Here is a 24742-nt window from a genome sequence, read left to right as displayed (position 1 = left end):
TGTGTGTGGTGTGCGCATGTGCACTTATATGTGTGAATACGCATTTGAATGTATGAGTGGCGGTATGAATGCATACACAGGTGTTTGTGTGTGCGTGTGTGTGTGTGTGTGTGTGTGTGTGTGTAAAATATGTGTCCATACACGTGTGAATCTGTAGATCTTGCACAGCAAACATCTCTCATTCCCTATGTGATTCTGTTGGCTCCAGGCTCAGAGTTAGCTATCTCGGTGGTCTTCTCTCCTGCCGTCTGTTCCCCAGTATTACCAACCTACCCCCCCCCCCCCACACACACACACACACACACACACACACACCCATCCCCACCCCCTTTCTTCTTCCCCAGGCTCCCAGTGGCAGACGGCTCCCCTCAACCCTCTGTTCCCGTGCCACAGCCCCAGTAATCCAGCCAGGATCAGACCCCAAGTCCCAGACTCACATAGGCACGAAACCCAACAATCTGGCTTGGCTGCTGGCTGCTGCAGCTCCACCCTCCCCAACGCAACCCAACCTAACCCCATCCATCAGCACCCTCCACCCCCCACACAAGGAGAGGGGTCAGGAGATTAAGGGATGGGACAAGGGATTGAAAAGAATCGGATAGGACTTTGGCGGAATAGTTCGATGGCATTTATTGTACACAAGATGTACAATTGCTGGCCCGTTTTATTTCTGTCGCTGTTTGTTCCAGTCGGTGTCGTGACTTGGCTCATGGCAGCAGACAGGCTTCTTAGGCCTTTATGTCCAGTAGATGATGATTAGGGATGGGACGATATATTGAAATTCAATACATCACAATACAAAAAAGTGACAATACATATCGTGGGGCAGAAAAATTAATCATGATATTAGCTCTATTTTATTCTGCTGTAGTAATCACAAATGAGACGGCTTGACCATCATAATTTCACAATCTCTACATCCAGATTATATTATTTGCACTTTGTAATGACATTTTTAAAATGTTGTTTACATTCTAGCAAGCCATAGAGATATTTCTGGCTCAGGAATACACATTATTTTGCACAGTCACAATTTGTTGTCATGTAACTTTTATTTATTACATCTTATTGTGGTTGTATCAAATCGTGAGATAAGTGTATTGTCCCATCCCTAATGATGATGTTGTAAAAGTTTGAATACTACTTTGAATAAATGGAGCCACGCTAACATCATAGTGGTATATAATGTAAATTGGAACAGATTGCATATCCTAAAATGCTGCATTGACCCGACGTCCCTGTGCACCGCTAATTGCTAATTAACCGTGCAGGTCTGCCTCGCTGATGTGATTGTACGGCATCTGCTTTGTGATAGGTGGAAAATTTCCATTCTTCTGCATGAAGGCTAGCAGCATTTCTTCATTGTGGGCTTTATGGAGCAGGACTCTGCAGGGAAAAAAACGCTCATAAACGTCAGAATTTTATAGAGTTACTATGGATTTTATGAGATTCAAACACACTCACACAGGCACACTCACAACCTCAGTTTCACCTTCTCGCACACACACAGTCTCCATCACTGAGTAATATATTACACATAGACAATCACCCTTTTCTGTGATGCACACACACATAACACCTCTCTCCCTCACGCAAGGGCATTGGGGCTCAGTGCAGTGCATTAATAACGGGTGCCATTTTAAAAGGAGGGGAACCACAGGGCATGAAGGGTAAACCCATCAGGTCCACCGGAAATTACTTTTTTCTTTTTTTTCTTTTTAAGCAAGCAATCCATTACCCACTCTATGTTCTTAAATATTACTGTTCTGCATACACTATGATAGACTATAATGCCCTGACATCTTTACCCTGACGTTCTCCTTTCATTATCTTAAGCCAAGAAACAATGTTTCCGTCTGATATTTTTAGAGGCGAAGACTGCTAGCTATTGCATCACAAGTCAACTTCCCTCAGAGTCAAATGAGTCATGCTGGAGCAGATGCTACTCCCATGCCAGGTCTAATCCCATGGAGAGTCATATATATGAGTGCATGTTTTTGCAGGTGCTTGTGTGTGTATGCATGTGCATGTGAACGTGATGCAATGTTACGTCTAGAATAGAGTAAATGCCTAATAGCCATAACTATTTTTTTATTTCGTTCTACTGTAATCTACTTTTAACCACCCATGTGTTTTTTTTTATAGTGGCCAAGGGCAAGACCATTGTTTAGATATGAATAAGTCAATAAATCATCACAATATGACACATGATGTGCTTATATTTATCCTAGGGCTGCAGAGAGCATAGTATTACTAGTATTACACAGTATTACTTAACACTGTAGTGCAATACATTCAATAAAAAGTTCTGCAGAAGTCAGCTGGGTTGAGGAGGGCAAGAAAGGTTGAGCAACTATGTCAGAATGAGTGAGAAAGAAAAAAAGTCCTTGGGGTTTTTGGGCTTGCAGTTGTTCCAGATCACGTTGTTTTGCTTGATGTCATTGTGAGAAAAGGAAACTGACACGTTTCCTGACAAGTCTGGCTGCCTCTGCTGCACATGACACTTTTGCTGCAGGCTGCAGCTTCAATAATGTCAATCCCAATTCCTGTTATGTTAGTCCATATTAGTCTATTTTCCTCAAGATTGTAAGAGGAGAAGAGGACAGGATGTTAATTAAGGGTGATTATTGTGTCTTAAATATACTTTTTCTCACCACGCACCACACATGCTCTTTGCCAGCCATTTCCTTGGCTGCAGGTCAATACATGGATATTTTAGAAGTACTTGAATGTGTTGTAGTGCTGTTCAAAGCAATGGTCATAGATACTGACTTGACACAGCAGTGATTTAAATGTGCATTAGTGTTATAATGATGAATTTAGGTGACAGTAGCAGACCAGATCTGTGCAAACACCATGAAACAAGCGACTTTCGTTAAAAAATTAGATATCCAACCTTTGAAAAAAGACAGCTAATGCTGCAAATTGATTGATAGCACAAAATGTAAACAAATTGTGCTACATTTTAAATGAAAGCAGTAGGATGTCTTTGGTTGACAAAACAGTGCAATGTGGATAAAGATATCTCATAATGAACTTCAGCAGGTAATCATTTCTTTCCACAAAATGTATGTCTTGATTTGGAAATGAGCTCTTCAGCTGTTGAACGTGTCTCTGGGGAATAGAGCAATAATCCTTCATTTTGTAATAATCCTTTGTTTGGCCACACAGGTTTCCCAATGTGTGCTGCATACTAATACCAACACCACACAAGTCTCACCCTCGTTCTATTGTGTGCAACATTTTGATTTGTGAATTGGAACTGTTCTCATTTCAATTTTGGCAAATAAATACTGCACAATATGGGTCTGGCTCATAAGCACGGGCGTCAGTTCACCCTCTCAATGTAAAGTGATGCTGAAAAGTCTAATTCAATTTACCCAGAAGGGCTGTGAAGAGTGAACACCTCAACACTGTGAATTCTAATGCTTGGTGGTATGCCAGACCTGCTCAATCACTCAGCATGCTGAAAATCACAACCAACGTTTGCAGATAGACTCTCACTATGCAAATCTCTCTGGTGATGGGGAGTCTGTGAAACTGTAAATAATCAAATCATTTCTCTCCCACTAAGGATGTAGAATTAGAAAGTCTGACAGGCTCAAAATTTCCTGCCAACCAAAAGATTGGCTGTGTCATTGATTTCCTCTCTTTTTATTAGTGTACAGTTGTTTAGTTGTTTAGTGCTGTTTAATTTCCAGCACTCTTTGTCACTGAGACGGCTTTGACACTGATAAATGTTTTAGTTTGACTTGACACACATTAAAGCAAAATTCTTCTTTTAATAGCAGTAGCAAAACTATCAATTGACTGTTTTGCGAAGGCACATACACAGAAAAACGGATCATTTCCAGCCCAGCATATTTGTGATGTTTGTGTAACGAGCTGGAAAGGAGAACAACACTGTGTACGTCAATAATGCCTGACAGGCAGATACACACACACTCAAACACACCATTAGCTGTCATCCTTAGCTCAGAGGCTAGCTGGACTGCCGACCGCGTCATTCAGAAAAATCTACTGTACTTTATCAGCAAAGGAAAAAACTGAGCAGAGTTATTGAGCATGACTGTTTTTACAAGGAATGGCTGGCCCAGATAACTTATAGAGTATATTTACAGATAGAACAGTGATAATGCTGTATTGATTTTGGTGTGGTGTTTGCTTTTTTCTTACTGTTACAAGAGCAGTGGGAATCCGACCAGAGACGTAGAGCCTGCTGTTTGTGCTTCGGTCCATTTGGATTTAAACTGTTATCACACGCGTGTTTTATATGTACGTGTGTGCACATGCAGGCATTTTCTAGCATGTATTCTTTAGTTATAAATGGGTATTTAATGTGCATACGTGCATGTGTGCCTGCGTAGATGTACATCGGTGCGTGCCTGTGGGGAGCAGTGGGGTCCTTGGATGTGGCTGACGCCTGCAGGGCTTTAGGGCAGCAGATTGTGAGTGGGTGACTCATCCAGCCCGGCTCCTCGCTGGGCCTACTGCAGTGCAGCGCAAAACAGATCCAGCTGGGAGATAACAGATTGGGGGGGGGGCAAAGAAAGAGAGAGATAACAGGAGAAAGAAGAGGGGGGAGAGAGAGATAGAAAGCACCCTTGAGCAGGCAGAGAGTAGGAGAGATAGAGAGAGAGAGGTAGAGAGAGAGAGAGAGTGCGACCAAGGGATGCAGTGGACGTGAAAAGGAAGTGCAGGACTCAGGTCAAACAGGCAGAAGAACGAAGAACAGTAGATCTGTGTGGATTCATTTTTTAGTAGTCTCTCCTTTCACTCCCCCAAGCTGAACTTTGTTGAGTTATTGTTTCTCAAATAGAAGTATATTGGTTTTATTCCAGTCCCTTTTTCATTTCATTTTCCATTTTTCAGTTATTAATTGGGATAAATAGCATTATACTTGCTGGGTGATGGAGGTGAACAGCAGTAAGTATATTGTATTTGCTGTCTGATTTGCTCATGCATTGACTAATGTTACCTGTTTTACATCTTTTCACCTATATGCAGTATACATTTTGTCTGTATATGGTAGATTACACAGAGCAAGAATGACTTGTCTCGCTATACTTAGTTACACTTGTCACTTGTCCCACCCAGTCCAACCCTTTGTGGCCTATAGTGTAATTCAGCACTGCAGCAGAAGTGACGCTGCACTGGACCGAGTCCATCAGTTCAGTCCCTGCAGCAACGCGCTGCCCATCCTTTTATCTTGATTCATTTCCACCACTCAAAGTGGCTCTATTACTCTGCTGTTTTTTATTGTCATTTGCCTTTTTTATTGTCACTTGCCAGAGCTTTTTTACTGAAATGTCTCCATCAGGTACATTTTCCCCGGAGCGCTATGTTTGCTTGGGATTTCTACACAGGCATCAGTTTTGGTCAGCCCTCTGACAAGTGCAAACACCATGTCTTGCATAGATATTTGATCCCTGCTATTGAAGGTTATTCAATTTCCTGAAATTTTCACAAACAGGCAAATCTTTCACTGGTACTCAGACAAGGTTTGCTATATATTAAGGCAGCAGTGACAGGTTTTTGACCAGCGTCAGTATAAAATATCTGCTCAGCTCCATCACCAGCCTCTGAATGCTCTTATCCACTGCATTGTAATTGATTTCCTTGACGCCGCATTCAATCTTTAGGAGACCATTACAACAACAAGCATTCGTCCCTTGACTCTTAAGCACATATGGACCCAGACACATTTCAATGGGACCGCATGGACAGAAACAATATAATGACGAGTCTTACAAGCCTAGGAGAGGGATGTTAAATTCCCTTAAATACTGTATTGTATATCTGACTATGTCCCTTAGACTTACTTAACGTATTAACATGGAGGGGGGAGCAGGAGCAGAAAGTTTCAATAAACTGTCAGCAATACCACTTTTGACAGAAGTGAGTGCACATGCAGGAGCCAAAGGTTGAGAGTTGGGCTGTGGAGTTAACAGCGCTCTGACGTCAGCTTTGTTCTCGAGGTTAATGGCAGACGGACGCTGCCTGGACCAGTCCTATTCTTAGCTCGCCCTGTGGTTAGATACTGAGGTCACATTCTGATTAACAGCACTGGTGAGTTGGACTCTTCACTGAGCTCTTCATTAAATGCCCAAATCTGAGAGAGAAAATGTGACCGAACGAGCATTTACCATGTGAAAAAGATTTCAAATCTCTCTAAGGAGAAGGACGGAAAAGTGAAGAGAAACACTGGTGGGGACGGCTGCTGCCTCTTTCACTCTGTTTTGGACAGTGACAATCGCTAGAGGTTTGTGGTTGCTTGATAGGAAGGAAGTAGTTATTCACCAGTGTGCATTCTCTCTCTCTCTCTCTCTCTCTCTCTCTCTCTCCCTGCTTTCTCATTCTCCCTCCCTCTCAGCATCAGTATTCAGGCCATGGCTGATGTTTTATTCAGGACTGGTATATTATATATTCTGGGCATCAACCACTGCAGAAGAGAGGGGCTAAGGCTTGAGGCTTGGAAAGGGAAAGAACCTGTGATTAAGCACTAGATAGGGTTGCCTCATCCACCTTAATTAATGCGGGGAAAAAACGAGGGTTGGTACTTTTCTTTCTATTCATTTTTCCTTCAAAATATGCATTTCAAATTGTTGACCATTAATATTAGTGTGAAAAGTCCAACAATATTAAATGAAGAAATAATAAAATTAGGTCTTTGGCTCCATGTTGATTCCACGGTTAGAGAAGGGACGCTCACAGGAATGTGTTGCCGTTTTTTTCGGAAGATAGCGCTGCCGCAGCCATTTACTCATTTAGACATGGAAATACCTGCAAACAATGATAAGACTGAATTGAAACGCACACACACACACACACTCACACACACACACTTCCACTTGGGGGACATTCAGGTCACAGCTTTATTACCCAAATCCACAACCCACCTACCCAGAAGCCCGCAGTGCACTCTCCTCACACCGCACCCAGCAGTGTGTGTTATTGCCTTTTGTTATGGCTGTAGACATCGTGTGGACATTGTGGTGTATGAGAAACAAGAGGCCATGATGGCAAATATTGTGTGCACTAAAGGTTCAACATAGGGCTGAACGATTTTGAAAAAATATCTAATTGCGATTATTTAGACTGATATTGCAATTGCGATATGATTTTCGATATTAGAGGCAATGATAATTTTTACATCATTATTCTCATTTTCATTGAAAAACATATTAAAATGATTATGGTGTGATTTTTGCGGGGATCTGTACCAAACAAAGATGTTTTCTTAAGTCTGTAGAATATGATGTGTAGGCCAGGACATCTCTGCAGCACGACAATATTTAATAAAAAAATGGTATTGTGACACACATTTCGCCTTTAACAAATATTGCGCCTCCTGCGATTTGAAAATTGCAGTAGGCCATATTGTAATTTCGATAAAATTTTGATTCAGCCCTAGTTCAACAGAGTGCTGTGAGTTGTTCGATACCTAATTGATGGATGCTGATTGGCTGCGCTGCAGGTCAGCGCTAGGGCAAGCCTAATCAGAGAGCCAGTTGCAAATGACATCGTAAAGCGAGTAGACGTTTTGCAAATAAAGCAGTGTTAAATTAAATAGCTCGGATCATGTGTTGTTTTTGTACCTGAATCTGTCTAAAACATATTCTGTTCGGACATAACAGACATAATGGAGAGCAATGTGTAATTTGCCGATACGGATGCTGGTGCTTACATCCCCAGGGAGCTTGTAAGGGTATTTTCAATGATCTATAGTGCATTTGCTCAGGGTCAAAGGCCATTCTCTGGACAGGGGTCATGAACCAGCTCCCTGAACCCAATTATATAAGATGTGGAAATAATCAACAAGGAACTATATATTGCCATCATGTTTTCAATCAAGATTTCGAACAAATGGAAAAAAAACATCAGCACGATGCATTGATGACACCTAGACTGAAGCACAAGAGAATAACACAACATAATATGTATATCCAAGCATATATCTTGTCCTCCTTGACTAGAGGAAAGACTGAAAGACAGACAGGAGAAGCATGGAGTAGAAAGAAAGAAAGGAAAGAGAAGTAAAGATGATTGGGAGAGGATAAAGTGTGAGAAAGGAGGACAGCGGGATAAGAGGGCCTGAGGAGAGGAGAGGAGGATGTGAGGGAATAAGAGGAGGAAGTGGCGGGATGAGAGGAGGGAGGAAGAGGATGTTGGGAAGGAGAAGAGAGGAGGCTGTGCTCTCAGGCAGCTGCAGCATCACGCCTGTCTATCTAATGCCTAATTTGTCTGTCAAGAGAGATAAAGGAGCAAAATAATGAGCGGTGACTCCTGCCAGTGATCCATGGCTCCTACCCCAGCCTCGTGTGAAATTGTACGTGTGCGCATGTTTGCATTAATGACTTCATGTTGTTTTGTGCGTATACACATGGGGATGGATGGTGAGCCTGTGTGTGTGTGCATATGCATCAAGCATATGTATGTGTGTTTGCGTAGGTGTGTGTAGGTAAGGAACATCCATTCCCATTGGCCAATTAGGGCTTCCGATGACTCAGTGCCACCACAGTGAATCGTGCCATTGGAGCACCAGCTGGCATCAAAGAGTTTAGGAGTGCTTTACTGCACTAATACGTCTGCTGGAGCGAGCGTGGGAGTGTTTCGGGTCAGAAAGTGTGTCTTTTTGTGTGTATTTCTGTGTGTTTATAAAAAATAAAAAAAAAATCCTCTGTACAAAAGGCGTGTGATTTGATCTCGCCATAGACACGCAGTAAGCCCACTCTTCCGTGCACACACGCACACACGGCATCCTCCCACCAACCGCAGAGCCGAGACTGAATGGATTGTCAGGGATTATGCTCAGATTAATCAGAGCGCAGTGACTTCGCATCATATCGGAGCTGCGTGCGATGCGGAATCATAGCGGCGCCGTGGTAATCTGTGAAACGTGCCGCATGTGCCGGTCTGGAAGGGTAAAGCACCAAAAACCATGTGACAGGTCAAAGATTCAAGATTCCTCCCTGCTGTTATAGATTCAAATGAGCAGTGTTTGTTGATTTCTTAAAGACTGGGGATTTTAGTGCTAATATGCAATTTATGCATTCACCCACAACCTATGACTTGCTAATTATTACAGGTCCTTTTGCTATACACAGGAAATACTCAAAGTGTGATGAGGTGAAGAGGCAGATATTGTATATTAAACTGTACTTATACTAAACAGAAACCCACATAAGAGTATTTAACCATAAAAAAGTATTCTGTATTATAATTGCTCTAATGTTATTGTTTGCCATGCAGTTCAGTTAGGAGCTGTTTAAGCACCGTGGCTCTTTGTCTAAACAAGCCTCTTCATCATCCTCTAGACCTGCAGAAAGTACCACAGGCTTATTGGTAAACACAGTAATTTTTCTGCCTGCGCGTGCCTAATGTGACAAACACCTCCCCAGAGTAAACTATGGATTAGACAGCTTGGATTAAATGGAAATGAAAGATGTATCTTTAATTACAGTACAAGTCACTTGGCTAGAGGTGTTACATATATGTGTGTGTGTGTGTGTATACATGTGTGTAAGTGTTTGCATATGACTGTGAGTAGATAATTCTACATTTCACAAAGTCCAGATAAAGACGTATAAAAGAGGGTGGCATTGGTCAGGCGCTTGAGATTGTTGGCATGACAACGCTGGGAGAAGTAAGTCTGAAAGTGGATTTTTAAGCCTTGATAAAATGTGTGTATTTTTGTTTTTGTGCCTGTGTTGAGAGCGTATGAATATGTGTCTGTGTGTGTGTCTCTGTCTGTGTTTGTGCCCACGCTAACAAACTAGGTTAAGTCAATAATTTATGGATTCAACCCCAGACATACACACCCAAATAGCATTTGCCCGTGCCTTTATGGACTTTAACTTTTCAGCCACTATGTGTTGAATGCTCTCCCACGGTATTCTTTTAAATACTGTCAACATAGTGGTCTGGTGCTCAGGAAGGTTGTCCTCTAACTGGAAAGCCACAGGTTCATTCAGCCCCTCCATGGCTGTTAGTGTGCATACTTTGTCTACTAGCCTGGCATCAATGGCTGTTCAAACCCCTTTACTGTACTTGTTTTTCAGGACGACATGCAGAGAAAAGCAAAATCCTTTTTCATAGTGTATAAACGAAATGGCAACTGCCAAAGAGCTCCTGATATGCTGCACTGACAAAACTTGTACCACAAAATGATAACTTGTGATTCCTGGTGTAAAGCCTTTCAGACTTTAAGGAACTCTTATGTAATATTAAACTTTATACGTATCATGCTTTTCAAAACAGAGTTACAAAGTGTTTTACAGGCATTTCTTTTGTCCATTTTCAAAGCATCATTTGATAGAACGTCATTATGTTGTCTGTCATTTATAGCTGTGAAAATTCAGTATGTACCAGGTTAAAAAGTAGGTATACATTTTTTACATATATTAGTAACACTGTATATTATATATGATATTTTTCCTGTTTCCAGGTACACTTATTATTTACAGACTACTAAATGTTGAATTATTTTGTTAAAATGAGTGAATTAATTACAAATGACTATATTATACAGCTTTTTTTCATTATTATTAAATATTGTATACCTACTTTCAAAACATACTGTATATCAAAGTATGGTACCAACGTATTGTGTACAGTATTGTGTGGTAAACCTTCATAGTATTGAAAAGTAGTGAGTTTTTCTGTGTATCTGTGTATGGAAAAGCCACAGCTCTTAGTGTATGATATGGTGAGTCAGAGCTGCAAATTACTGAATTTCTAAAGCTGTTTCTCTGAAGGACTACTCTCTGCTTCTAGTTATGTATCTTTTCATAACAGTGCCATTATCAATTCACTGTGAATGATGCTTTCTTCACGAAGCTCTTAAAGCTGCAACTTACCACCTTTATCTCCTGCAGCTGTTAAATAGAGATGAGCACACAGTTTTATGTTGACTTACTTTTTTCTATCTCCACTGCAGTCTTTTACCAAAATGTGTGTGTGTGTGTGTGTGTGTGTATGTGAGTGTGTGGGAGAGAGAAAGAGTGAGTGAGAGCATGCACATACAGTATGTGCAAGTGTTGTTTGTGGTTATTTTATTGGAAAAATAATGCTGAGACATGATGATTGAGGAGTAAAAGCTGTGCAGAAAATAGCCCTGTCAATTGAAACTGATGCTCATTTTGAATGCATTGATTCAAAAGCATTGGAAAAGGACTAGGTCACAAGTGTGCCGTTTACTGTGTCTCTTCACAAATAATGGACTGTAGCAATATATGCAGTTTATTTATGTTTATTACTGTCTTTTGTCTATCTTTGGTATTTCATCTACCTGTTTAGAGATTATTCCACTGAGGTGAAATCTTTCTTTTTTCATATCATATCAAACATGTTTTAATATCTGCCAAACATGCACAAAAACAAACTGAACATACTTTATTTTTATCATATTAAATAATTTATTCCTCGGTGTAGATCTGTGTGTGTGTGTAATGCTGCAGCAGCCGTCAATACTCTGGGTGTCATTATAATCCTGGATCGCCTTTCTCCTCCTGTCATGACCTTCTCTACGCTCAGGAAATTCAATCAAAGCGGACCAGTCTTGAATAACAGATAGTCAATATCAAATGTACGAGATGTTAGTCTGCTGAGGCTTTTCAATTCACTCATCTTTTTATGAGTGACGCCAGCTTCTAAATGTATTTATATTATTATTTATTTTCGTGGTGCTGCCAGACTGACACACTGTGGTAGCGTTCGGTCTCGTCTGAGATGAGGAATCTGTTTTTGCTGCAGTATTGATTTTAGTCTTAATGCACGTTTGCTCCTTTCTTCCAAGACCCATTATTCTGCAGTCGCTGGCAGACTATTTAGTTTGAAGTTAGAAATCAAAGACATTTATCTTCATCAAAAGTGATAATGGATCTTCCCTCAAGCTAGGCAGCATTTGTACGGAATGAAAAGCTTGTTGCAACAGATGTGTTGGGATCCGGGGTGAACTGTGTTTGGTGTGTTGGTAACTGTCTGTTGGATTGTGCGACCGCAGGCTCTGTCTGTACAGGCCTCTCTCTCTCTAGACCTGCTGGATTGTGACAAGATCTTGGTTTCCCTAATGGTCCATGCTGGTTTCACTGCAGGCATGCTGTCAGAGCATAAAGCATACACTCCGAGATTCTGTCTTCTCTCTTTCTCCTGTTTGTTTTCCCTCAGTTGCTCCAGTTAGTCTCTCTCCTCCTACTCCCATTCACATTTTTTCTACTTTTTCTTATCTCCTTTTGTTTCCAGCGTGTTCTCACACAACCATTTGTATGATATTTTATGAAAAGTTATGCACTCTTGATTTGTACTATGCCAGCACATAGCCAACCTGATTCGTACTACACCTATGCATGGCCTTGCACTTGAATTAAATATGAAATAATACAAAAGAACACAAATTTGTGATCACACAAAATTAGGGTGCATTACGATTTTTTTCATAATGTTTGTTTGTATAATTTTAAAGCATGATTGATCTTGCTAAACTTACATTACTTGCACTGAGCCTAGTAATAATAAAATATATCATATAAAAAGAACACAAACATGTAATCATACAAAATTAGGGTGCATTAGTTTTTGTACAATACAACATTCATAACAATGAATTTGATATGAGGTCAGGCTGTTTTCCATACATATTCATATTCCGTCTCCCTCTTTCTCTTTGTCTCACATACGTTTCTTCTCTTTCTCTCTCTCTCTCTCTCTCTCTCTCTCTCTCTCTCTCTCTCTCTCTCTCTTCTTCTCTCCTCTCTCTCTCTCTCTCTCTCTCTCTCTCTCTCTCTCTCTCTCTCTCTCTCTCTCTCTCTCTCTCTCTCTCTCTCTCTCTCTCTCTCTCTGAGTCCCTGAAACTGTCCTGTAAGTCTTCCACAACCTTCAAAAAGTCTTTGCCTCTGTCCCTTCCATTTTCAGAAATCAATAAGCAATGCTTCTGCAACTTCATCATCTCCTGAGGCCGTACAAACCTTCAGCTTTCATGGAACATGGAGCTTCCTCAGTAACTGATGTCCTGTCACTTCCGCCAAAGCCTTCCTCCCCTAAAATCCACTTAGCCGTTACAAAAAAGTGGCCAGGGCAGGTTTTTTCAGGTTTGAACATTTTAGTATAAGTTCAGTATAATTATCTGGGCATCGTTAAACTGACTTATGTGATGTAATTCCATCACTCCAGAGCAGCATTTTTGATGAGTTTCACATGTTTTCAGTGGACTGTCTTACTGATTACGAGCCTTGTGCTCCAAATTGTTTTGAATGCTGATTGATTGAGTCCATTTTCGTGCTTCTGTTAAATTCCTTTTTTGAGCTTTGGCATCAGTAGTCAGGACCGACCCAGGCCGATAGAGCCAACCTTTTCCCAATCCCAAGAGGGGTTATTACTGTGCCTGCTCTGTGTGTGTGTGTGTGTGTGTGTGAGTGTGTGAGTGTGTGTGTGTGAGGGAGAGAGAGAGAGAGAGATTGTGTGAAAGGTCACACACCTCATCAGGATGACGCACCGAACCGGGGACCTCCTGCTAGGAGACACATGCCAAACTCTCTCCTGAGCCTCCCTCAACGATTCCCTTCCCCAGAGGCTGAAATGATGGGAAACCAATACTCCTCTCTGTCCAGGGACCGGAATCCGACAGCAAGTCCAAAAAAAAACAGCAGATTTATAAAATGGCTGCCGTCTCTTTGTCCCTGAAGTGAACTAATCTGACCCTGGTTTCACCACAGAATATCATAATCTCTTCTCTTTGGATTCCCAGTGTGTAAAATCCTTAATTTAGACCTAACCTTTTGTTATCGTACTGCAATCCCATTGAATCACTGTCACTGCACGTACAATGCATGACTAGGTGCTGATCCTGTGGTCTAGCTTGTCAAAATCCTTCAGCTTTAAAACCCTTCTACAGAAATATTATTGAACAGATTGGATGCTACTGCAATGGCTATTTTAAAATTTGGAAAGAGGACATGAGGATGTTTTAAACACTTTAATATACTGAATCAAAAAAAATGCTACAGTATTGGCTTTAATTTTGTTTACCTCTGCAATAACACAGAGTGAATGTGAAGTTGATTGAAGCGGAAACTGGTTTAAGGTTGGCTCCTCATATCTGGAACGCAGTCAGGATAAACTGGCTCTGTTTGACAGGCCGACTCTGAGTTATGGGCAGAGCTGCAGTATAATCTTAAGGATAAATGATGCGGTCATGAATCTGAGGATTACAGATGCAGTAACACACAGACACACACACACACACACACAGAGTCACGGCAGCAGTCTTAAATTGAGCTTTAATAACTGTCATCAATACTGATGTTCAGCGTTCATTATCCTAGTCAACACCATTACACCCACGCAGATTTAACTCCCACCGCTGCTGGGCGAACATTATGATAACATTAACATAAACCTACAATGATAATACATGTTTCCCTTTACTGTAATGTGTCTAAGAAGTCGAGGCCTCACCAGTCGAAGCTCTATCATTATCCCTTCTTTGAGACACACTACTCCCCTTTGAAATGGAAATTGCAGAGTGGCAACTATGTACATGGAGAGAGAGAGAGAGAAAGTGAGAGCGTGTTGTTTATATTCCTGTATTCGTGTCTATTGTATGTCTATAATTTGTGTGTGTAGGTCATGACTTCACTGAGTGTCGTGTGACTATGGTGAGTCACGTCTTGTGAGGATGGAGTATGATTTAGAGAATCATTGTTTCAGGGTCCTCTCTCTCTCTCTCTCTCTCTCTCTCTCTCTCTCTCTCTCTTTCTCTCTGAGGGTGTTGGATGAAAATGAGAGACTCTGTATCCCAGATTGGAGGCTTGGCTTCACAAACAGAGCTAGGGTTCGACCGATATGGTTTTTTTGGAGGGCGACACCGAAATTTTTTTTACTTGAAGCTGCTGGTAGCCAATATTTTGTGCCAGTATTCAATGTCTTTTAATGTTTCCACTTTCATGCCAAAAAATATCAGGATCAGTGTTTTCCTCCCAGGATTTTATTCTGGAAAAAAGCCTCTGAACTGCATTTAGGCTATGTGACACTAAAACTCTCCACTGAAACCCATACAAATGAAATTCTTTTAGGGTTAGATTTCTAGATTTCCTAGATTACTACCTTTACATGAAGAATGAATAAATGATAAATAAATAAAACATACAAAGAAAATCAAGTTTCATTACAGGTTGTACAGACTGTTTTTATGTAGCTATGGTCAGGGACTAACCTCCATCATATCATCAATGGATGACATGACTGGCTAATATCTGATATTTAATAAAAGGCCAATATCAATATATCGGTCTAACCCTGCTGGAGACGCCTTTCTGTTGTGGAGGTGGCCAAAGGGGAGAGGGCAGAGGGAAAGAGGATGGATATAACTGTAGAACTGACAAGAGAGAGAAAAATGTAGAGAATAGGAGCAAACAGGAGTGCAGAGAGAGAGAAGAGATTTCAATAGACAGATGAGATGGACAGACAGGGAATGGATGAGAAAGGACGTGAGTAGTTTGAAAGCGATTGGGACGGGACAGAAGAGGAGAGAATTGAACACATTGAGTCTTTCACACATTGTCATGGCTCCTGTGCAGAATCAGTAAGTGGTCTGGCAGGGGAATACTGCAGCTGAGAGCTTCTAATGAGATCTGCCAAAAAAAATACTGACAGCAATGGCAATTTACACCCTGTGATGGCAGCATGTTTAGATGTGGCTTGACACAGTGGAATCAATCTTATCTCAAGTGGATGCAGGATTCATTTGTTTTAATGGTTTTCAGCTACTTACAATTCAATAGAGGAACACACTGCTGTATTAATCTTACTAAGTTCCAAGAGCATTAGACAGATCAGTTATACTGTATTGACATGTTAATTAATTATGAAAACAATAATTAATGTGCTATTTAATTCTTTGACAAAAATAAGCCACATGCACAATTGTCATGACACATATAAATATATTCAGACATATTTATCAACTGGACTGCACGCACATTCTCACACACAATCTCATTGTATAGTTTAGCAAAAGCTTGCCATCATTCATGCAGTGTGTGCAGTTACTCATTCTCCATCTTTGTGTCATCATCATAAATATCCAAATGCTCAAAAACGTTGGCACATTTTTCACACGCATACACACACACACACACACACACAGTGCCAGCTGGTTCCCCCTCCTCCCCTGTTTCTGGAGCAGCACATGGATGGGTTGCAGTGTGCACACACCGCCCCAGCTCCAGACTCATCCCTGCCGTTACATAAGAGCCATGCGAAGGCTTACAAATCAGATTATAACAGCCACAGGCCACACACTCACATACACACTCACAGAGGATAGAGGTCAGTGAAGCAACATAGCCAACCGGTGGATTGATGCTGGCATGAGTCTGGACACAGGGAAGATTGGCTCCCAGTCCTGTCTGGGTGCGCGTCCAACCGGCCTGAACTGGAAGTGTTATATGATATTGAATGGACTTTACATTTTAGATGGTATGCAGCAGCCTATGCAGGACAATTTTGTTGATTTTTCCTGTTTGATGTAGGTCTGTAATATAGTTTCCAGTGGTTTACCTGTCTCTCTGTGGTCTTGTAAAACATCACAACCTGGCTTAGCTTGGAATATTGTTCCTGTTAATGCCGCCGCAGCCCTTGATGTTCTGTGGGATTACCATCATCCTGAAGCGCCTGTAGTTTGGACCGCTACCGGTCGCCCCCACACTGGCTCTTAACATGGCCACCAGGATTTAAGCATAACGAATGGATATCCCTTGATTCCTGGAGAGCACAGTTCAAACCTCAGGAAAGACAATACGATTATAGATGTGCTCCCAAAGACGGGTATTAATATCTATGCACAATTAGATCCTCCTGGTGCCAAGTCCCAGAAAATCTGCTCAGCAGGACTTAATCATGACAGTGCAGATTCCAGTTAAGATGAATGCAGTTGGAAGTACTGTTGAGTCACAGTCCGGCGGTATACAGGGTGCAGTGTTGCATGAAAAAGGAAATGCTATTGCCCAAAAGGGACAATGAGAACAACAAGGCCTTGAAGGTATTTGGAGGTGAGAGGGAGAGGGAGAGGGAGAGAATAAGGGAGCGATAAAGACAGAAGAGGAAAGGGGAGCAGAAAACGAGAGGCCATCTGTGGACAGAAGAGCAGGAAAGCAAAAGCTCTTCTGGGCGTTGTTATGCAAGTGTTTCTGACTTTTCAACATTTGGCAGTCCACTCACTCTTGCACGTCATATGCCCAACTGACCCTGGCCTCTCTCTCTCTCTCTACTTCTGGCCTCCTCCATCCTCCTGTTCTTCTCTCACAACATATGGGGTGAGGAGGAGAGAGGGAGACAGTTAGGCGGAAGAAAAGAGGTGGAAAAATATACCAGATGAACCGAGAAGCAAAGAAAAAAGCTGAGCATGAAAGAAAATTTCTTGAAGGGAAAGAGCAATTCAGAGGAGGATAGAAAAAGAAAGAATTTGCTCACGCTTGGTTGACACCCCCTAAAGGTGACAGAGTAACTAAGAGGGGAATATCGTTCTTCCTCTCCGCCATATAGGGAGATCCTTCCGCCTATATCCTCCCCCCGCAGAGGAAAGAGGAATGGTTAGGTGCAGGCAGGTGGAGAAGCAGGGAGGGATTTTTTAATGCTGTCAGGAAGAGTCAGATCCTCCTGTTATTGTCCAGCAGCCGGGGCAGTCCTCCTAATAGCCTCACTAATCACTCTTGTCATTTTTAATCCCCCTCTCCACCCAGGGCGTATTTAAAGCAGGGGCCTCGCTGTGCCCGTCCGGGATTAGACTAGCGAGCAGGAGAGGAGGGAGGGGGGAGATGAGAGGAGAGGGGGCGGGGAGGAGAGGAGCAGCAGCAGACTACACGTGTGCCTCACATTGGGCGCCATGTGACCTGCGCCTGATGCTAATGCTAATGGTCCCGAGATGCGAATGCGAGCGAGTGCTGGCGAGCACAAAGAGACGCCGCCTGATGATGTGTTTCCTCGCCTGCTGGATAAGTCCTTGAGAAGCAAGGCTGGCTCGGAAAACTGTTTCTCAGCTTTATAGGATAGCTAAGAAAAGACTTGCATTGATTTCTGTCACACTGCCCAGAGATTTGTAGAGAGAGAGGTCATTTGAGGCAGTGCAGGGCGCTGTACCATGACTGGTGTGGTTACTGATTTTGGAAACGTACACATAGATGCATACGTCATGTACATGCACACAAAATCCGGTGTTAAATTAATTAAAACAAATGAAAGCAAATAGCTTTGTTTTCAAATATCATGTAATGGAGACAAACTGCAAGAACATGAAGCCACAATTACTTTCAATTGTCTGAGTGCATTTCAATTGAAGATTTTCTGTCCTTGGAGGTTTTTGTGTTTCCGTTTTGTAAGCCTGGATTCTTTATTATATGCTTTTAAAACAAGATAAAAGACAAAACAAGATAATTACAAAGCAACAAAGGACACAAAGGCATGTAAAAATATGAGAACAAATGCATCAAAATCTCAGGATATGAGACCAGAGCTTGTGTGTGCATGTGTGTGTATACGATGCAGGTTACAATACTGATTGTAATGTGTTATGCAATAAGCAGCGTAATCTAATCCTGGACTTCCGTTTAACATCGACTTAAGATAGACACTTTTAGTGTGTGTGTGCATCTCATCCAGGACGTTTGCCTCCTCAGCCAATTAATAATATTAGCTTATGGACTCTGACTCCAGCGTAAAACCCTGATGTTAAAACAATCCTATAAGGTTCACCAGGAGTGTTTCTATTAGTCTGTGTGGGTGGTTCTGTTTATAGAATAGAAAATACTTTTGGTCTGCAGGAGAATTGTCTTTGCGGATTCAAAAACAGCTGAGTGATTTCCAATACCTACTTTGATTACGCTAAATTAGTCATTTAACATATTTGCATTTTCTCTGCTAAACCAGAGACGTTTTTAATGTTTCTTAACTACTGTAGCAGAGCGTAGACATTGCTTCCGTCCTCTTGTCCACCCTCCCTACCCCTCTGTTTTCTCATCTTTCCCTCCCTGCCTTCCGTCCTGAAGCCCCGCCCCTCAGTTTCTCATCCACCAGAGTGAGATGCATTCATAATTGTCAGAGAGTAGTGATAGATTTGTTTTTCCATCTCTTTAACTCCTGAAATAACTGCCTTTGTGTCTGTCTCCTGGCCTCAGCCTCTATCTCCCTATCTCACCCTCTCTTTCTCTCTCTCTCTCTCTCTCTCTCTCTCTCTCTCTCTCTCTCTCTCTCTCTCGCAATATAGGTTTAAATTTAAATAAATCAGACTGCCAGACCTCTGTTATTTCAAGGTATAAGGTAGAACTTAACCTACTGCTCTTGGTAATACGTAATAATAATGTTTATTTTTACACAATTAATACTTGTGGTGATGCTGATAAGAACGCTGCCCTAGTAGTGTGGAGTGTTCAATTTTGACCTGCATGGCTGTGTCTGGTGCAGCATGAATTCAACACATCATTTCACTGCCTATAATTTAGGAGTAAATTGATGTTTGAGGACTATCATCATCACAGCAGAGATGATCCTCATGTCAGTTTGGCTCTTGTTCTAACTGCAATGCGTACGAGCGCACTGCGTAGGGGAACTTCTCAGAACAATAAAATCCATTTAGTGAGTGCAAAATCAATGAACTGTAAGTGGGTCTTTTACATCACGCTGGTTTCAAGCTTTACTACATGTTCCCATGTTGCATTTTCACGAGGCCCTGTGAACACTGATATGCACTAAAACATTGGTTCTCAACGTGGGGTCCAGGGACCACCAGGGGTCCTTGAGGGCATTCCAGGGGGTCCCCAGCAAATTGATGAATTGTTAAACTTCATTATTTTGTCATTTTAGAATGACTATTTTGATCATAGTTTCACTGTTATCTCTCTACCTACAGTACAGATAGTCATGGAATTCTGGACAAAATCATATCTGACAATAAAAAATATTCTCAGATTTGGGTCCGAGAGACAAAATCTCATCAAATGGGGGTCCGTGGCCCTAATGTGGACTAAATTAGGGGTCCTTGATATGAAAAAGTTTGAGAACCACTGCACTAAAAGGTTCCGCTGTGATAATCAGGAGAGCACATCAGCATGCTGCCTGACCTTTGCGATGATGCAAGAGATTTTCGGACGGGGAGGGAGGAAGGGCCCCGGAGCCCTTGGCAAGACTTCTGGGCTGTTTTCCTCTCCCCATTTAGCATATTTAATCTGGTCTGATTTGATTTGCATGGGTGCCAGTGGCAAAGAAATGGAGAGCGGAGAGAGAGAGACCTTTAGCCTGATGTGAACCAGATTTGAGGGTTTTCCATGTTTAGTCTGCGGTAAGAAGTTCACCAAAATAATCCCTGAAACTCACTTTACCTGCCCACGCATTCACAATCCAATGGCTGCAGAATATCACAAACAACCCGGCCCACACTCGGCGGTGCTTGTAGCAGCTATTCCATGCAATGCCTCTTTGTCCAGAGGCTGCATGAGTCAGCAGCATGTGTGTGTGTGCATTTGCATGCATCAGCACTGTGCAGGGTGTTCACTACTACGAGCGTGCGTGCTTCGTATATGATTTCCCCAGCTGTGACGTCATATCATCTACGCCACTGCTGTTATCCCCCAGAAGCCAACTGCGCAGTCTGTCAACCCGGCGAGAATCACTTCGCACTGCTGCCACTGCTGCTACAGTCACTTTGTCTTGTCCTTCCCCTGCAGGGAGAGTAAGAGAGAGGGGGGTGGAGGGGCGGAAAGAGGGTGACAAGGGGGAAACAGAGAAAGAGAAGAGGTGGGTTGTTGAGTAAGGGGCAGATTAGGACGAAGAGAGACAGAGGGAGCTTAGTAAAGTGTGTGTGGAAGCGGGGTGACATTGCCGGGTCCCCGGGGCATTTTAGAATGCTGGTTTCCTGGCCATTAGGCGATTGTTGGGTTTAACAGTCACATTTAGAGAGGTTGTATTAAGTCGGAACATCACTGGGAATAAACAAGCCCAGATTAGCCGCAGGGAAAACCGGGGTCATCTGTCTTATACCGCCAGTCCCACGGTTAATGGCTATGGCGTGCTACGTATTCCTTCAGTGTGTGCTTGTGTGTGTGTATGTGTGTGTGTGTTCATGCATGTGAGGGCATTTGTGCATACATCTTCCATCCATTGCTATACTAAACTGCTATCTCCGTGGCTTGCAGCCGTCTTTGCAAAGTACTAGTCCTGCTCTTTCTTTGTCCTAGGGCAGCAGAGTGCACAGCTTCTCCAGCCCACTGACTCAAAACAGCCACCAACGGCTCATTTTCATTAATTCAGTCATTCTTCCTCCGGCAAGCGATAGGTCTCCACTGGTACTGCTTAATTGAGTTGCTTTTCATCTGTTTAACTCAAGAAATAACTTCTGCTGCCCCCGTCTCCTGGCCCCAGCCTCCATCTATCTCCCTCTCTCTCTCTCTCTCCTCCACTGCCACTCATTGTTAGTTTATGTTTTGTCTCTGCTGAATTTTTACTACAGAAATTTGGGACACACACACACTCATAACCGTGAGCACCGTCACCAATCAACACGCAGTCTATTACCAAGCACATTGCTCCTATTGCGCATAATTGATATTTCATGCGGTGCATCTTGATGTTTTTGTCTGTTGAAACATTTGATTATGGACCAGCCACTGCTGTCTGCCTGTCACTGTAATGACTGCTCATTTGCTAGAAATTGCAGCGGGAGAGAGATGGAGAGAGACAAAGAGTGTGTGTGTGTGTGTGTGTGTGTGTGTGTGTGTGTATGTAGATTACTGTCTGCACAGTGGATAATGTTCTTATCCCACTTTCTGTCTGCTAATAAACTGAATGGGAAAATTGATTGACTAGTGGGAGGAAAGGGTTATAGAGCTTGCAGCAGAAATCCAGTCTAAACAGATTTCACTTGTTATTTGTCGGATTTTAGACAGTTCTATCAATATTTATGAACCTGAACAAGCTTCCCCCAAAGCTTAATACCAGGCCATCGAGGCTCTAACCTGATGATGTCATCACTAAATAAAACCTGGAGCAGCTCTGTTAACAGTGAACTGGAGACTGACTTGGTGAATTCATTTTACATCCAAATGCATCTAATTTCACTGTAGCACTATCAGGACAGAAAGAGAAATTCATAATCTTGGTTCTCTTGTTTCTAAATTTGGAAGAGACTTGTTAGTATTCACGAATCATGACTGAGCTGTCCAAAAAGCATAAGAATTCTGTTTTTAAAAAAGATCATTTTATTAGCAGCAAACCATGTGGGCCCCCAACACACCATCACACACACTTCCCAACCAGTATGGGTCCATATGGGGAATGCACAAATACAGTAGGCTATATAGTGTATATCAACCCATTTACATGTTATTACTCCATATTTGAGGAAAACCACTTTACTTTCTCCATAGAAGCTAAAAGCTGGACTTAAACAGATCCTCTAAATCTGTGACAGCAGATGAGATATTGTTTAATTTGGAGCTCTGAACAGTGTGTGTGTTTATGGCTTGGTAAATCTGCTTAGAATGACACAACCTCTGAGGTGTCTGCATCACCCAAGGCCGCCCTCCAATCCTGTCACTGCAGTGGCTTTCAATCCCACACATATAAACCGCACATAAACCAACACTCAAAGGCACATACACACACACATACATGCTAACAAATGCGCAAACACATATACACCCATGCTGCCTGGACACACAGCTCACATGCAGCGTGCCTCCATCTTGGAGCTCAGTGCATCATTGTCTTCCAAGAGACGACGATGCCATCATGAAGCACACATCCCTGCTTGTCTTTCATCATCAGGTTGACAGTGAAAGGATAGGACAGAAGGAGTGGCAGTGGGGGAAACGACAGTACGTTTCAGAGCCGGAGAGACACGTACATATCTGATGAGCCGAGCCCGGGCAGGTGCCTGTCTCCATGGCAACCAGCTCAAGGAGGATTTGAAGACATTGTAGCGATGTTTAGGTGAAACTGATGACAGGAATGTGGCTCCCTGCTAGACTTACATTGTGTGTGTGTGTGTGTGTGTGTGTGTGTGTGTGTGTGTGTGTGTTTTGCATAGTTGTCAGAATACTGAGCTGCTTCACAAGCGGGATCAGAAAAAGACTTTGCTGAGATGACTCTTTGAGCGCCAATCCTCAGAAAGTCGTATACTGCGAACACTAACTGTCACAGGCTTAATCTTATAAACCCCCTGCTCTATCACAGATCACTCCTATGTGTTTTTTACATTTTTAGAAATGTAGGACTCATTGTACCTTTATTCATTTCATTCCATGCTCTATTTTCTCTCAAAAAACTGCATGTCTCCAAGATCATTCAGCCCCTCTCACAGTACGACGTCACCGCCAGCGTAAAGCCAAACCCAAGAATGAAAATGTTAAATCCAAGAATGTAAAAATCATCCCATCTGTCAAAGAAATCCATGTACAGTGAGAATATATATTTTCTTCTTACTTGAATAAAGACTCCGCTGACCTTTCTTAGTTTGCCTTTCTGTGGTCATGTATTGTGACGTCCTCTTAAAGCCTTTTTCCCTGCATCGGCCCTTCCTCTGAGGGCCGTGTCTGGCCTGGTTGTGTCAGACCGCTGCCCCCTCGGGGCATCTGGTTACATCACAGACTGGAGCGGGATGGTGGCAGAGCTGGCAGAGCTTATCAGGAGACAGGGAGAGAGGAAGAGGAAGAGAGAGCCCAGAGCAATTATTTGTCTGACCAAGAACCCAATGTCACACCTACCCTGTGTGTGTGTGTGTGTGTGTGTGTGTGTGTGTGTGTGTGTGTGTGTGTGTGCGTGTGTGTGCGTGTGCGTGTGCGTGTGCGTGTGCGTGTGCGTGTGTGTGTGTGTGTGTGTGTGTGTGTGCATGTGTGTGCATGCGTGTGTGCGCACATGGATATGTGCCGTCCCCTGAAGCCACATAGGAAGCACAGGGGAAGGGCCACACAGCTCGAAGCATGTTGCTGCCCATACTTAATCCCTTCTCCTCTCTCTCTCTCTCTCTCTCTCTCTCTCTCTCTCTCTCTCTCTCTCTCTCTCTCTCTCTCTCTCTCTCTCCACTGCTGCCTCTGTGTTTCTCTCAGTGATGGAGCATCCTTTCATTGCTGAACAGTGACCCTGACAGTGTAATGTCGATGGTAGACAATAACAGGCTGCCTTTTGTCCACACTGAGTTAAAGGGTGTGTGTGTGTGTGTGTGTGTGTGTGTATGAATATGTGGGTGCAGATGTGAATGCCTATGTGTGCTGCACGTGTACCGTAGTATGTAGGTGTGTGAGCGAGTGCTTGAAGGTGATGGTGGGTAGGAGAGAGACGCAGCGCCCGTTAATGCCAGGTTTATTGCATTAAAGATAATAAGCAGTGAAGTGAAAAGCTCTCATGCTCAGCTGACCTTTCCTCTGTAAGCACTGGTATAAATACAGTGTGAGGAGAGGTTTACCATGCTGTATAACAGTGTTTAATGGGACGCCAGTCTGTGTGTGAAACACAAGGTCAAGCTGATACGTGCCTCTTATTTATTTGCCATTATCTTAATTGGAATAGAGAGGCTGTGACCTGCGAATCGCCTGGTGTCCGCTACACATCCCAACAGGGCAAACCAGAGCTTACTCATTATTCACTTTACCTTGTCATCTACACAGTTATGTTTTGTCAGCTAGTCTATAGTTTCAAATAAATGTACAGCTGTTATTATAAACATCTTCAGTTAGCCCCTGACCCTGTTGCGGTAGAA

At 42.6% G+C, this 24742-nt stretch overlaps 1 protein-coding gene across 2 annotated transcripts in view; it reads left to right on the top strand.

Moving 5' to 3' along the window:
* The window catches only part of LOC139646030 (endophilin-A1-like), a 36228-nt gene that overhangs the window by 2544 nt on the left and 8942 nt on the right, over positions 1–24742 (top strand). The window lies entirely within an intron of this gene.

This window comes from Centroberyx affinis, unplaced genomic scaffold (assembly GCF_046629955.1).
Source record: "Centroberyx affinis isolate AG114_WGS23_722 - 3 ecotype Tasmania unplaced genomic scaffold, CSIRO-AGI_Caff_v1 ptg000944l_1, whole genome shotgun sequence".
Taxonomy (NCBI): domain Eukaryota; kingdom Metazoa; phylum Chordata; class Actinopteri; order Beryciformes; family Berycidae; genus Centroberyx; species Centroberyx affinis.
The sequence above is the reverse complement of the archived record's forward strand: the minus strand, read 5'-3'. Positions and strand labels throughout refer to the sequence as shown.